Source organism: Silurus aristotelis (genome assembly GCF_946808225.1).
Source record: "Silurus aristotelis genome assembly, chromosome: 1".
NCBI classification, from domain to species: domain Eukaryota; kingdom Metazoa; phylum Chordata; class Actinopteri; order Siluriformes; family Siluridae; genus Silurus; species Silurus aristotelis.
In genome coordinates, this window is record NC_139574.1 from 20,652,830 (window position 1) to 20,669,510 (window position 16,681).

Genomic DNA, 16,681 nt, shown 5'->3' on the forward strand with positions numbered 1-16,681 from the left:
GGGTAAGTGTTAATTACTAAAGGGTTATACTGTGATAAATGTGTGTCTCTAATTAACGCAGTTTACTTAATTAACCGGGAGAATATATTAATTGTATTTTGACAGGAGGGAACCGCTTGAAGATTAAAGAATTTTATTTTTTTTTATAACAAAAGAAAAAAACTATACAGAAAAAAGAGGGAACTTTGTGTCAATGAACACAAAACAATAGATTACGTTTTGTGACGAAATCACGAAATGCCATGAGACTGTGCTGGTTGTGAATCACATGCTATTTTCTATTGGTAATTGCAAAACATTTAAATAACACTACCTAAACAAGGTTCAAACATTTGAAATGACAATCTCCACTTGACAATCCATGCTGATATAGCTAAAAGGAACATAAAAATCAAGGACAAGCCAATTCAAGCACAGTACAAGGTCTGCTCACTTGAGGGGGAGTGGGAGCACAAAAGCCTGATCTGTTTTTTTCTCACCTTCCTACAGCATTGGAGCTCTTGTTAACTGAAAAGGCCATGGTACTCCAAACTCAGGCCCAAGCATGCTGCATGGACGTTACCATAGGAACTAACTGTTGAGCTTACAGGTACCGTAGCCTGCAGATCGACATACTCATAAACGATATCTGAACTACATCTGGATAGTTTGTCAGTGCTTTGTCAATAATTATTTGTATAAGAACTACACTAAAATAAATGGAGCTGTAGTAAATTAGTAAAGTAAAGTTAATTCAACTGAATTCAACTCTGAATAGGCAAAATAAATAGACGCAGCTTACTATTCAGAGTTGAATTCAGTTGAATTAACTTTACTTTACTTAATGCACAACCATGTTCCATGATATGACATTATTTCCTACTTACTCTTAAATACTTTATACTTAAGGCAAGTGTAAACTTTTATTTTCTCCACATACTTTGGCTAATGTTTCTTTTCCTACAGTTTCCTACAATTTCCTACAAAAACGCCTTGAAGAAAGAAAGTCCTTTTTGCCTGTTAATACATTTGTGCATGGCCAGATGACTAGTAATGTAGATAGATATTTAGTCTAGGACATTCTGTTGGTTAAATTTGTTATCCTCAATGACAAAATGTGGCCTCCCAAACAGATTTTTATTATCCAACCAATCAGTTTGATCTCTAAATTATTTCACCAGTTCAATCAGTGTAGTTATACTGTTTGTTGATCTAGTATGAGGAGCTTAGGTTGCTTAGACACACCAAAGTCTGCAGACAGACAATGCTATATAATTATTCTGTATTTAATGATATAACTTAATTATATGGTTCTACTTTGTTTATTTTTGATTTTGTAACCATCCATGTTATTTTTATTTCATTTGCTGAATCCTTGCTAAAGTGATGAGAAGACCATTGCAAGCTTCTGAGAAAGAAGTTAGAGTTGAGGGTGAATATTGCAATTGTCTTGTCTCTTTGGTTTGTCTTTGTCTATGGTCAAAAATGACAAATTTACCACCTTTGGACAAATGCAGCATGGGTGCACTTTATTTTCCGTCTCATTACTTTATATATATTTAAACAGAGTATACAGTATATACTTTTTGTTTCAATGCAAACTTTATCTTAATGCCACAACTCACATGGTCCTGTTTTGTTTATTCTTTTTTCGTCTAGATTTTTGATTATATTTGGCATGGTTTATTTTTTATTATTCTGCACTATCCCAACAGAACTGTCTTATGTACATGTCTTTCATGCAGGGGGTGTCTTTGGAGGGGTTGGCTTAATTGCCAGTATCACCTATTAGAGGTTGAGTGCAATGTTCTACATTATTATTGTCAGGAATCCCCCTGCCACGCCCCCTGCGGAGGCTGTCATAACCCGGGATTCCCGGCCGCACCTCGCTCCGGTTCTCGTGCATGCCCCGCCCGCACGAGGCTCAGTGCAATCGGGCTCATCCCGAACACCTGGGATCAATCTCAGGCCACCTATAAAACTCCCTCACACACACACACACTGGTGGTCGGTTATTGCATGTACGTGGTTGTGCTCGTGTGTGTGTCTGTGCAGGTTCCCGGTGGTGTTTCGCCGCGTCAGCCTTTCCCGCTTCGCGCCTTCTGCTCCCGGATTCCCCGCTTTCCCCACGGTGACGGCTTTCTTCCCCAGCGCGCCTTGGATTTCCGACGCCTCTCCGTCGCTGCCTCCGCGTTGCGCTTCCTCCACGCCTCACCGCGGACATTACATAAATAACTGCCTTTTGCCGGTTTTATCCCGCTCTGCGGGTGTTTTGCTTTGGCTCTGCCTTCTTCCTTTAATAAAGATGCCGGCTTCTACTTCTGCCTCCGCCTCTGTGTTCGCCGCGTGACAGAATAACCGACCTACGAAACGGACTAACGCCGTGTTCCCGGCGCGAATTGCACCTCGGTGGGCGGGTTCGCTCGACCGCGATGCCGAAGCAGCCAAGCCCCGCCTCCAGGAAAACCCGGAAGCTCGCGGCCGGCTCGCGGTCATGTTCGGCGGCGCCACACCTCTCCGATGACGTCACGGATCTCCCAAACCGCTTCTCGGGCAACAGACATGAATGGGGCGAATTTGTACGGAGCGTGAGAAAGTATATGGAGACGAATCCGTCCCGTTTCCCGACGGAGAGAGCCAGGGTTGCGTGGGTCACGTCTCTTCTCACGGGGAAATCGCTCTCAATCACTGTAGAGCTGTGGGACGCAAATGGTAGTGAGTTCGGCTCGTGCACCCGGTTCCTCCAGCTTCTCACCAGGGAACTCGGGATGGTCACGGCTGATCTCCATCTCCTCACCTCCACCTCCAAGAGCACGGTTCCGCACCTGAGTCTCATCGAGATCTCCGCCCTGCTTCGAGACCTCCAGGAAAGCTCCGCTCCGCCTCAGGTTCTCCAGGGGATCTCCGCCGTGCTCCAGGCCATCCAAAACGGCTCTGTTCCACTCCAGGACCTCCAGGAGCTCTCCGTTCTGCTCCAGAATCTCCGGGATGGCCCAGTTCCGCTCCAGATTCCAGAGGAGAGCTCGGCTCCGCCCCAGGCCCTTCCAGAGAGCCCCACTCCACTCCAGGTCCATCGAAGGATCTCCCCTACGCTCCAGGTCAGCCAGGAGAGCTCGGTCCCGTCCCAGGACCTCCCGGAGAGCTCGGTCCCGTCCCAGGACCTCCCGGAGAGCTCGGTCCCATCCCAGGACCTCCAGGAGAGCTCGGTCCCGTCCCAGGACCTCCCAGAAAGCTCGGCTCCGCCCCAGGACCTTCCGGAAAGCTCGGCTCCGCCCCAGGACCTTCCGGAGAGCTCGGCTCCGCCCCAGGACCCTCCGGAAAGCTCGGCTCCGCCTCAGGACCCTCCGGAAAGCTCGGCTCCGCCCCAGGTCCCGCCAGAAAGTTCGGCCCAGCCCCAGGTCCCGCCGGAAAGCTCGGCCCAGCCCCAGGTCCCGCCGGAGAGCTCCGCCCAGCTCCAGGTCCCTCAAGAGCGCTCCGCCCAGCTCCAGGTCCCTCAAGAGCGCTCCGCCCAGCTCCAGGTCCCTCAAGTGCGCTCGGCCCAGTTCCAGGCCCCTCAAGAGCGCTCCTCTCCGCTCCAGGCTCCTCCCGAGAGCTCCTCTCCACTCCAGGCTCCTCCCGAGAGCTCCTCTCCGCTCCAGGCTCCTCCCGAGAGCTCCTCTCCGCTCCAGGCTCCTCCCGAGAGCTCCTCTTCGCCTCCGAGCGACCCCGAGAGCTCCGCCTCCGAGCGACCCCTCGAGCTCCTCTCCGCCTCCGAGCGACCCCTCGAGCTCCTCTCCATCCCTGAGCGACCCTGCGAGCTCGGTTCCGTCCGAGGACCTCCCGCTGAGCTCCTCTCCGCTCCCGGTCCCTGAAGAGAGCTCCTCTTTGCTCCCGATTCCCGAGGAGAGCACGGTTCCATCCCAGGACTCCCGGGACAGTTTGGCTCCGTTCCAGGTTCTCAAGAAGTGTTCGGTTCCACGCCAACGCCTCCCCGAGAACACCTCTTCATCCAATGGGATACCGGAGCACACAACTCACCTCCGAGACTGCAAAAGGGAGGTCGTCCCGTTGCCCCTGGGCTCCACCGAAGGCGACGGTTTGCCCCACAGTCTCCCTAAAGGCGAAGCCATGACACAGATCTCCTCTTTGCCCCAAGAGACCCCAGAGCGCTCACCTCAGCTCCGGGACTGCGAAAGGGACGTCGAACCGCTGCCCCTGGCTTCCTCCACCGCCGGAGGCTTCCTGGAGGTCGTCGGTCAGCCCCAGGTCTCCGTGGTGGACGTCCTCCTTCATCCGGTCTCTGCCAAAGGCATTACTCCGCCTCCGGCTTCCACTGAGGGCGTTGCTCTGCCTCCAGCCTCCCCTGAGTGCCTCGTGCAGCTCCTGGTCCCCGTAGGAGACGTCTCTCTGTCTTCAGTCGACGCCGGGGGTTTCACTTAGCTACTGGCCGCAGCGTTGGGATGTGTTCCGGTCCTGGGTCCTGCTGTGTCCGTGTTCCTCTTCCGGCTCTCCTCAGGGGTGGTCGCTCCGCCTCGGGTCCTTCCCGGCTTTCCCCGGCTCCAGAGCGGTTCCAGCCGGGTCCCTTCAGGTCCTGGACGATCGGGAAGGCCCTCCTCCGAGTGCCCCGGCCCTCCGGGCGTTCCATGGGTTGTGGGCGTCCAGTGCCGCCCCTTTGGGGGGGGGTGGTGTCAGGAATCCCCCTGCCACGCCCCCTGCGGAGGCTGGCATAACCCGGGATTCCCGGCCGCACCTCGCTCCGGTTCTCGTGCATGCCCGCCCGCACGAGGCTCAGTGCAATCGGGCTCATCCCGAACACCTGGGATCAATCTCAGGCCACCTATAAAACTCCCTCACACACACACACTGGTGGTCGGTTATTGCATGTACGTGGTTGTGCTCGTGTGTGTGTCTGTGCAGGTTCCCGGTGGTGTTTCGCCGCGTCAGCCTTTCCCGCTTCGCGCCTTCTGCTCCCGGATTCCCCGCTTTCCCCACGGTGACGGCTTTCTTCCCCAGCGCGCCTTGGATTTCCGACGCCTCTCCGTCGCTGCCTCCGCGTTGCGCTTCCTCCACGCCTCACCGCGGACATTACATAAATAACTGCCTTTTGCCGGTTTTATCCCGCTCTGCGGGTGTTTTGCTTTGGCTCTGCCTTCTTCCTTTAATAAAGATGCCGGCTTCTACTTCTGCCTCCGCCTCCGTGTTCGCCGCGTGACAATTATGACATCCTTTAATCTCCAACAACATTTACTTTTGTTCATTGTGTTGATAGGGTCACAATCAGTCCCAAAAAAAAGGTGCAAACTCAAGAAAGTACAAGATGGCACCTCGTTTAAAGTATGAATACACATCTAATTCGGGGCAATTCTAAGCCTATTGTTTCCATGTGTCTCTCAGTTTGTTTGACTTCCACTCATTAAACCTATAGATAAGGAACAGAATGATTGGAAAATGAATGGGAAAGATACTGGAAATGCATCGTATGGTTAGATGTAATAAAAAAATTACATTTTATCCATTTATACCATTGCCAGAGTGCATAATTGTGGGAGGTATCAGTGGTAGCAAATCCATATGGATTTTTCTCCACTACTAGTCAGAAAGTATAAAGTTCCTGTCTTTTTCAAAATTTCCATTGACCATGCGAAATGGCACAAGTTGCATGGTCGCTCTCCTACCCACAAACAGACAGATATAAAGTATTATAGAGAAATATGTGATTTTGGAAAAGGGTCAGTGTATGCATAAAATATCAAGAGATTTGTTCAAGAGAGGAATAAGGTTTCAAAGGTTGAAAGTCTCTTGATGTCTTTCACAGTATATTCAAAAGTTGTACTTTGACATGCCTTTAGAAATAAACTTTGTTGAGTAGTTTGTTTCTGAGTCTGTGGGTGAGATTGCTGTACACCATTTTCTACCTTAGTCTGACAATGACACATTTATGCTCTCTAACCAGCAGTGTTCTCTGGCACAGGCAATTTTCTAGAGCAGCAAATTGTCAGGATCAGCACCCACACTGTGTATCCCATATAGACTCTCGTAATAAGTGCATTAGTGAAAATCATTGTCAGGGATTGCCTGTGGTCCGTAAGGCATTAGGGGAGATATTTACAACAGTCACCCCCTCAGCATTTTCCTTCAAAAGTGCTTTGCACTTTTGCAAAATATTAGCAGTAAATATGCAACACCACCAGCTAATAACCCCTGATGTAATGCAACTGGTTGATTACAAACATGTTTATGTAAAAGATAAATATAATTACATAGAGTATTGTGTGTGTGTATATATATATATATATATATATATATATATATATATATATATATATATATATATATATATATATATATATATATATATATATATATATATATATACAGTGGGGTTCAAAAGTCTGAGACCAAAAGTGAAAATGCTTCACTTTTGCATTCTTCTCTAATATTCTTCTCTAGAGTTTCTTATTATGTTTATCGTTTATTTTAGATAAATTTTATTTTAGGAGGTTTGTCTGAACACATGCTTCAATAGAATAGGGCATGAGGAAAATCTGACCTTTTTTTTTTTTTTACAAAACACTTACAAAACACATATTTCAACAATATTAGACTCGTCTGGTTTTATCTTACAAGCAGGAAATAATCTGAGTGCATGCTGGAGGTCCACTTTGGATGGTGTTAAAATTACAGCATTATATGTTAGTTCCAGCTCTCCATATTGTCTTAGTTGCATCTTGATATCCTGCCTGTAAATTCCACAGACAGGAATGAAGGAAATAAACAATTTGAATTGTTTCAAATACAAAGCTCCCACAAAGTAGAAAATTTAAATACCATGCACTCCTGTGATATTTACCATTTAATTTTTTTTTCTAAATCAAGTGATTTAATAAAAAAAAAATATTATTAATATTATTATTGAGAATTAACATATCATGTTTTTAAAGATACACAAACATAGAAATGAATAAGATATATTAAGATAATGTATTCTGGTTTTTTTATTTTTATTTTTATTTTTATTTATTTATTTTTTATAATACTTGCCATAAATGTTGACATGTGACATGCCAGCTGAGACTAGAGGTGTGTACTGGAACTCAGATGCTGCAAGCAAGTAGCTACTGTTGATATAAAGCCTACATGAAAAAAATAAACATAAAAAAATCACATCAATTAAAGTAAAAACAAAGATGCATTTACATGGTTTAGTTACTCATCCTTAGTAGCTGTCTGATCAGGATTATTAAAAACATATATATATATATATATATTTTATATTCAATAAATATATATATTTTCAGAAAGTTTAAGCATCACCCATTTGGTTTAAATCCAAATCCAGATATTTAAACTAAAGTAACACACACACATATCAGCCAAAAAAACCCTTGGTCTTAAACAATGTAGTGGGAAAAAATTGGAGTATATTTCCACTGGCACTGTAATGTTAAACAGGTTGTTGAATAATTTAGGTTGTTGTAAAATAGTGTGAATCATTTTCCCTCCTTCATTCCTCTACAAATTTCTTTTTTTCATTAATTGTGCTTGACAGGGTTGAAGTTGATTTAACTTTGAGCTGCAAAGACAATGCTTAAAATCCAAGTGTTGTATGATTTTGTTTTGATTTTGTGGGATGGACAGTTTTAAACTACATGTATGAAATTAGTTATGTATTAATCAATGATGCACATTAAAGTACATCTGAAGAAGGGCAGTTATTTGTGTTAGGCAGCCTGACATGAACACTCCCTCATATGGTGCTTACAATGGTTCTTTAATTACCTTAATTTATAGGCATTTCATTGACCATGGGGGTGGAGAAATCATTTGAGAGAACACTTCAAGAGGTCTGTTAATTAAAGCTCAATTCCTAATAATTAGCTCTCCCACACCAGAGATGAAGCTGTGGCCATGTTTGTGATTTAAAAAAGGCTAGAGGACGAGGTGTATAAATAAAATTATTCTTACTTTACCTTCCCACGCATAAGAAAAGAATGCATTTTTCTCTCATAAACATAAACCTGACAAGTCTATTGTGAATGTACTAGTGGTTTCTTTCCATACTACTTGTTACTAAATTTTACTGTCACATTATGGTGAAATTACACCAAGATGAATAATGTTTTGGAGCTAATTAAAATCTCTGGTAAGTGTTCTAACAAGTGTTTTAACAAGTGTTTTAACAAGATCAATTTTAAATACTGACTTGCTCAAGCTGCAATTTCATAGGAAAATTTGACTCATTTAATTTTAAATATCATAATCAAAGTGTTGTTACATTTACGCATGCAGTGATTTTCTCACTGTTGTCATCTGTCTCTCTACTTGCCATCATTCATACTACTGGGTGCCATAGAAGCTTTTATCTGTGAGTTGCTAAACTAGAATTCCACTTTTGACAGCGAACCAGATGAAAGATCACATTAGTAGTTGCTGCACCAAATCTTTGCATAAAGGTAAACTTTTCTCAACATTATCACATCGCTAGATACACCCACATCTCTAATAGTTGCTGTCACTCATGTCTCCAGAAGTAGCCTAGTCTCCTTGAAAATAAATGGTATCCCGTCCCATTGTCACTGCAATTCACTGCATGAGTGAACGTAGTATGTGCATTTTTTAACCTGCAAAAGTATTTTATACAGTGCCTTTTAGATTCCTGACCTGATTTTCATCCTTATTGACCTTTAGTAATCAACTTTACCCTGCTTAAGAAGTTTGTTTTTAGGAGGTGAAAGAAAACCCAGGCAAATTCAGGAAGATCATGCACAATTTTAATCAGACAGTAGCATAGTTTAGGATTACATTATGAAAAATAACAAAAATATAAAAATATTCAACATACATTAACATACATAAACATATTCTAATTAAGTTGGTTTCACCCCTTTGTGACTCTTGCCTCCCCCTTTGCCACTCCTGTCCAAACACCTGGACACATCATCCTAATGTTAAAGAGACAGGCAGTTGCTGATTTATATAAATTAAATGAATGAGAATTTTATTTAAAAAAAATTAATGCAGATGAGTTTGGATAGTCAATGAATCATTAAATCTCTGTAGAGTTTAATATAGAACACTAATTTGCAAGGCCTGTGGCTGAAGGCTTTTATTCCAGCCAAAGAATCCACTAAGGGAGTTATTTTTTGCTACGGTTCTCAAACTGATACATGATAGTGATCCCCAAAACTACAGCTTATCTTGTATGACATGCAGTGGTGGACAGTAATGAAGTAAATGTAATTCGTTACTGTACTTAAGTAGTTTATTCGTGTATCTATACTTTACTCACGTGTTTCCATTTGGGGAGACTTTTACTTTCACTTCACTACATTTCAATGTGAAATATTTAACTTTTTACTTAACTACATTTCGCAAAATCGGTCATTCCTTTTTATTTATGAGTGAATGCCGCATGATAGAGGCGGATTTAAGCAAAATGTGCAGCCGCCCTGTAGGCATCTTCCCGGGTTTTCTTTTGTAACCGCTTATTTGCACGATCGCGTCAATTATTATATCATGTACGGTCACGTTAGTAAAAATCCAAATTAAAATGATTGATTACAAAAACAGTCTAAACCCTCAGGAGCCCAATAAAAAAAAAAGAAGTAGGGGGGGAAACGTGCAAAAGATACAGGTGTGTATGCAGTTTTTCACTCACGTGGTTATGAGGATAGTACAAGCTAATGCAATTATTGAAATAGTCAAATAGTAATATCACTTGTTATGCTGTGTTGACTGCTATGCTTTGATGCATAAAGCAACAATATTTAGTTTGCATAACATTTTAATTTATAGTGTGTAGTTTATCATAATGTGTGTAGCAGGAAAAGAAATTACAACCTCACTAATCTAGATTAATTGTAGTTAAACACTTATTGATTTGGTTACCTTGAATTGAGGCAATGTCATAAAGGTTTTCTGTGATTGTACTGTAAAGCTCCTGAACTGAGTTCAGTAAGGGGGAATCTCCAGTGCGGCTTAAAAGGCTCATTCAAAACATATATATATTTCAAGGATATAGATTTTGTATGTATCTTATGGCTACAATTAGCCAGTGAATTGTATTGTTCTTGGTTCTGAGAGCTTGATAAATTGTGCAATAAATGCATTTAGGGTCATATTTCTACATGAAAGTGAACTTGCAGAAATGTATCCAATTTTATGGACTGCTCTGAGAATATTTCTTACTCATCCAGTGACAGTAGCTCAAGCAGAGAGGAGCTTTTTAAAGCTGAAACTAATCAGTTGGAAATACGTTGGTTATTCATTCGAACTAGAACCACCATTGGCAATTGGTGGTACCTACTTACAGTAGCACACACATACAGTTCAGTGTCAGTTCAACAGCGAGAAGAACATTTTGAGAAGAATAAATGATGGAAGAAAATTCTGACTCTAACTTGCCAAAACACCTGTAGCCTTAATTGTGTGATTTCTTTTTTGAAGTTGTTGAAAATAAGGTTTTTGGCTCATGATGATAATAGGAACATTATAGCCATAATAAATCATAGTACTTGGATACCCAAGTACATTTTAAGGCAAATATTTTTGTAGTTTTACTCAAGTAAAAGTTTAAAGGGACTTCTACTTCTACTGGAGTAATATTTTACCTACTGTATCTCTACTTTTACTCAAGTACATGTTTTATGTACTTCGTCCACCACTGATTATATGAAAGGAAAAGGGGAAATAGATATGTTTGGGGCAATAGAATATCATCACATTTACACCACTAAGTGGCAAACGTATCAGTAAAATACTGATGATGCACACTGAACATCAACTAACAAGGCTACGTGTGTTTCCATAGACAACGCAAGTATTTTTAGCATTTAGGGAAAGTAAAATATTACAAAAACAGATTATAAAAAAAGCTAATTTCTAAATAGTTTATCACTAAAAAGTCCACAGTGACTTGATACAGTATGGACAGGACATAAAATATTGAAATACATGAATATGTACTGGGGGAAAAAATATTTCCTTATATTCTCTGAAAATGTCCACATGTACACCAGCAATGCTATGGTAAAAACATCAATATTTACAGTTTCAGTTCAATCCATTATGCAGTATCCAGTAGAGGAGATGCTATGGTACTGCTGCACAAATTATAGTGGTGTCTTCCTCCCTCTCTCTGTCTCAGCAAAGTGGCAGATTGTAGAGACATTGGAGCACAGATGTTTTTCAAGTAGGCCTGTAAAACTCATCTCTCATCTGTATGTTAATCTAAGCACATTTTCCTCCATTCTGTGCACACTCTGCCTCATCACACACTCATTGCTATGCAGGAGGTGTGCATAAGATATAGATCTTGTGTGAATACAGTTCAAAACACTGTAAGCATGTTATGTTAAGTTAAACATACAAAATGTTAAATTTACACAAATAAAATCATATTTAGATGTATGTTACTTCCTCAAAACATGACACATTAACTGAAGTCATTAATATTAATGTGGAGACATATTATAGCATACCTGTATAACAATGGTACAATAACTGTAAAAGAAAAAAACATGGCAGTATATATATATATATATATATATATATATACAGTGATGAAAATAAGTATTTGAACACCCTGCTATTTTGCAAGTTCTCCCACTTAGAAATCATGGAGGGGTCTGAAATTGTCATCGTAGGTGCATGTCCACTGTGAGAGACATAATCTAAAAAAAAAATATCCAGAAATCACAATATATGATTTTTAAACTATTTATTTGTATGATACAGCTGCAAATAAGTATTTGAACACCTGTCTATCAGCTAGAATTCTGACCCTCAAAGACCTGTTAGTCTGCCTTTAAAATGTCCACCTCCACTACATTTATTATTCTAAATTAGATGCACCTGTTTGAGGTCGTTAGCTGCATAAAGACACCTGTCCACCCCATACAATCAGTAAGAATCCAAATACTAACATGGCCAAGACCAAAGAGCTGTCCAAAGACACTAGAGACAAAATTGTACACCTCCACAAGGCTGGAAAGGGCTACGGGGAAATTGCCAAGCAGCTTGGTGAAAAAAGGTCCACTGTTGGAGCAATCATTAGAAAATGGAAGAAGCTAAACATGACTGTCAATCTCCCTCGGACTGGGGCTCGATGCAAGATCTTACCTCGTGGGGTCTCAATGATCCTAAGGAAGGTAAGAAATCAGCCAAGAACTACACGGGAGGAGCTGGCCAATGACCTGAAAAGAGCTGGGACCACCGTTTCCAAGGTTACTGTTGGTAATACACTAAGACGTCATGGTTTGAAATCATGCATGGCACGGAAGGTTCCCCTGCTTAAACCAGCACATGTCCAGGCACGTCTTAAGTTTGCCAATGACCATTTGGATGATCCAGAGGGGTCATGGGAGAAAGTCATGTGGTCAGATGAGACCAAAATAGAACTTTTGGGTCATAATTCCACTAAACGTGTTTGGAGGAAGAAGAATGATGAGTACCATCCCAAGAACACCATCCCTACTGTGAAGCATGGGGGTGGTAGCATCATGCTTTGGGGGTGTTTTTCTGCACATGGGACAGGGCGACTGCACTGTATTAAGGAGAGGATGACCGGGGCCATGTATTGCGAGATATTGGGGAACAACCACCTTCCCACAGTTAAACCATTGAAGATGGGTCGAGGCTGGGTCTTCCAACATGACAATGACCCGAAGCACACAGCCAGGATAACCAACGAGTGGCTCTGTAAGAAGCATATCAAGGTTCTGGCGTGGCCTAGCCAGTCTCCAGACCTAAACCCAATAGAGAATCTTTGGAGGGAGCTCAAACTCCGTGTTTCTTAGCGACAGGCCTGAAACCTGACTGATCTAGAGAAGATCTGTGTGGAGAAGTGGGCCAAAATCCCTCCTGTAGTGTGTGCAAACCTGGTGAAAAACTACAGGAAACCTTTGACCTCTGTAATTGCAAACAAAGGCTACTGTACCAAATATTAACATTGACTTTCTCAGGTGTTCAAATACTTATTTGCAGCTGTATTATACAAATAAATAGTTAAAAAATCATATATTGTGATTTCTGGATTTTTTTTTCACAGTGGACATGCACCTACGATGACAATTTCAGACCCCTCAATGATTTCTAAATGGGAGAACTTGCAAAATAGCAGGGTGTTCAAATACTTATTTTCCTCACTGTATATATATACAGTGGAACCCCTCGGTTACCTCGACAACCATATTAAGTCGACGGAAGAACTCGCGGAAGTGGCGGAAAAATCCAACCTTACAGCTGCTCCAGGTGTTGTATTGTATACTGGTGAATCTCTGCTGTTAGTTACTGCACATATGCCTTTTGTTGTTAAATGTTATGCGATGAACGGGAGGCGAAAGCCGCGCTTGGCGGCACGGAACGTGGGATGAGCAGCAAAAGCAAAGAATGAACACCGGCAGGATCGGGGGGTATCCGCGGTGCGCTTTGGGAAGAAAAGAGCAGCCGGTGAGAGTGCTGGTGGGAAGACACGTACCGGGATACGCATGCGCGATAACAACGACCGCCGTGAACCAACATATACCAACAATAATGGACAGTGAGTGTGTGGAAGTTTAAATAGGAGCTGGTGATGATGATAAACAAGCACCATATGTGCGTGATTGAAGCCGGGAGCTTCAGAGAAAGCGGCCGAGAAAACACCTGCCACCCCGAAGGGGGCCGAAGGGGGCGTGGCAGGTGGATTCCTGACAGATAAACATGTACTGTATGTATTTTTATAGCATGCCTTGATGCCTAGCATCAAACAAATCGTGGCAACGCTGTTGTGTAAAAAAACCCTTCAAAAACACGTGCATGCACATTCTCATTTATTAACGCACATCATGTACATAAAGAAATTTCAAGCACGTTAATATACTGCCGCCATTTTGATTTTCGTTTATCTCGATCATCGGTTATCTCGATGCTTTTTGGCGACCCCCTAGGACATCGACATAACCGGGTTCCACTGTATATATATATATATATATATATATATATATATATATATATATATATATATATATATATATATATATATATATATATCGCTATCTCGTTCACATACTATTACTATTATTATAATTATTATACATTATTATCATACAAACATAAAATATTAAACGTGTCACTCACTGTAAACCATAATTTATCATAAAAAAGTGCAAGACTCATGAAAACACACGCAAATTAACCACCAGCATATAACCAAACGTAGCTACTAAAGCAAAAGGGCATCTTACCTTTAGAAGAGCTGCAGACGACGAGAGGAGGATTTACATTTTTGAAGAACAAGACGTTGAAGACAAGAAGTGTGTATGTAATTAGCTGACTATGTTAACACTGCATTATTGGTTAGTAATTTTTTTTTTTCTACTTATACTTTTCATTCTTTAACCAGTATTCATGGTATAATAAAAACAATTTGTAAAACATTTTTTTAAATTATTAAGTTCGTTATTATTTTGAGAAGTAAGGGGGCACAATGACTCAAGTGTCCGGGCCACGCCCCCCAGTTCCCGCTCCTGGTGCCGACACTGCTTATGTCATTCAAAGAAATTACCTTATATTATTGTTATTATTATTTTTGGGACTTTAGTATATTGTGTGAAATTAACTCCCACCCCAAAACACCCATATATTTTCTTAATCAAGTGAGCATGATGCTCCACAATTGTGCAACATCTAGAAAAGTAAGCAAATAATTGGAATGTTGTTTAAATATTGTTGCCCACCTAAAGAAATGGATAGTATTTTAACACAAATGAAAATGTACGACATTTACAAAGTTGTTAAGCAGCTTTATTTACAGTAGCTTTCAAAATTCTGAGACCACATTAACATTCAGAAGTTTTTGTTTAATGGAAATAAAAAGAATTTTAATTAACACTTTTTGATAAGTCTATAATGTTGTCCTTTGTACAAAATGTCAGATTTTACGAGTCGTTTTTTCTAATGAACCACATTGCATGCTAATGGATTTTATCTAACATCAATCATTAGTTTAGTTTTTACACAAAATTGTGGAGTTAATTGAGTATGCACAGTCATTACAGCAAAAAGAGAACATAGCAAGTACTACAAAACTCTAAAATTCTAGAAACTCTAGAAAATTTTTTCTAATATTCTATTTTTTCATTAAGTTATTGCTGATGATCACTTGTAATGAATATCGATGTTAAACTGAAAAAGTATTTTCACTAAGAGGCTAAGACACTTGGACTTCTAGTTTCCTGCCACAAATAAGCCACCCAACTAGGAAGCACTGCCCGATAAAATTATTTACTCTGCAAAATCTTTCCAATATCCCAGGATCTGGTTTGGAAATGTTAAGCTGCTTTTTAAACCTAGTTTCTTTTGCACTTAAAAACCTGAAGCAAATTTTAGCTTAACCCTGTGCACCCTGGTTAATAAGATGTGATTTGGGATGCATAATGTTGATGACTGCCACTACCGAGTAGCTTGATTTGTTGGATTATAAATGTTGATCGAGTTAATGACTGTCAATGAGTCGTTTTCTCAGTGTACATTTCCGTGTATTTTGAGTGATTATTTCTGAGTGTCTAAAAAATATAAACAAAAATTAAATCAAGTAAAACATTACTGTGTCAGGGTCTTCTCTAGTCTACTGAATATACTACAAAAGCATTCTAGCAAATGGAAATAACTTAGTTATAGACGAGTTAATCTAAGCATTTCAATTTGTGATTATGATTAACTAAATATAAGATTATTAAAACTATTCCAAGCTATTTGTACTCATTTTCAGGCTGGTTCAATCAGCAGTCCATTTTGGTAACATTGACCATTTATTTCAAGAAAGAAACTAAATGATCTGCCAAAAGAATGTGAAAACAATGTTGAAATGGGTAGAAATGTGCAGAAATACATGTAATGGTTTGCTGAAATCTCACAGTAAGAAATACTACATATATTTGATTATATTCAAGAACCAAATGTTGACAGAGGCTATGGATGGATGAAAGACGCTGTCTTAAGAGAGACTGACATCACCGCTGAGTTCTCTGAGAACCTTTATGTCTTGTAGTTTGGTACCAACTCTTGAAGCGCTGCACCTTGTTTTGCGTTGGTCATTAACGTTCAGTTACTTGCTCCAACTAGAGATGAGAAATCCTTCTGAATCATTAGAATCCAAATCTCACGATCACCTGAATCAGTAGGGGTTCCGCCTGCTTTTGTCATGGAATTCCACTAGAGGGCACTCAACGAATCGCACTCACAAGTCCCTCAGATCCGTCTGGGTTCTGACCAGACAGGAAGTTTCTTGCACAATCCAGTCAGCTACTTGTTGCTACAGTTACAACAACAACTTTGAACAACGGGTGACATTTATTTATTATTTAGTCAGTGGGTCAGTTATCTAACCCGGCACAAACATACACACCACAACGTCACCACTGTTATATATCCTGATAATAACAACATAACAAATATCCTCCAAAGGCTCCATCACAAGAGTTACTGAAGTTACTGAACCCGACTCACAAGGAGTCAACGCATTCATGTTTATGATTTATTGATTTAATATCTGACGTGACACAACACAACAGTTTAACTCGTGACAAATATTTTTGGTGTAATGTTAAATAAAGCAGATTATAGAGCACTAACTCCGTTCTTGGAAATGTGAAAGCTGCAGTTTGGGCCATAGTGATAGGGATTTTGCCTGCTTTTGACATAATCCTTCCACTAGAGGGGGCTATCTGACTCCTAAGAATCC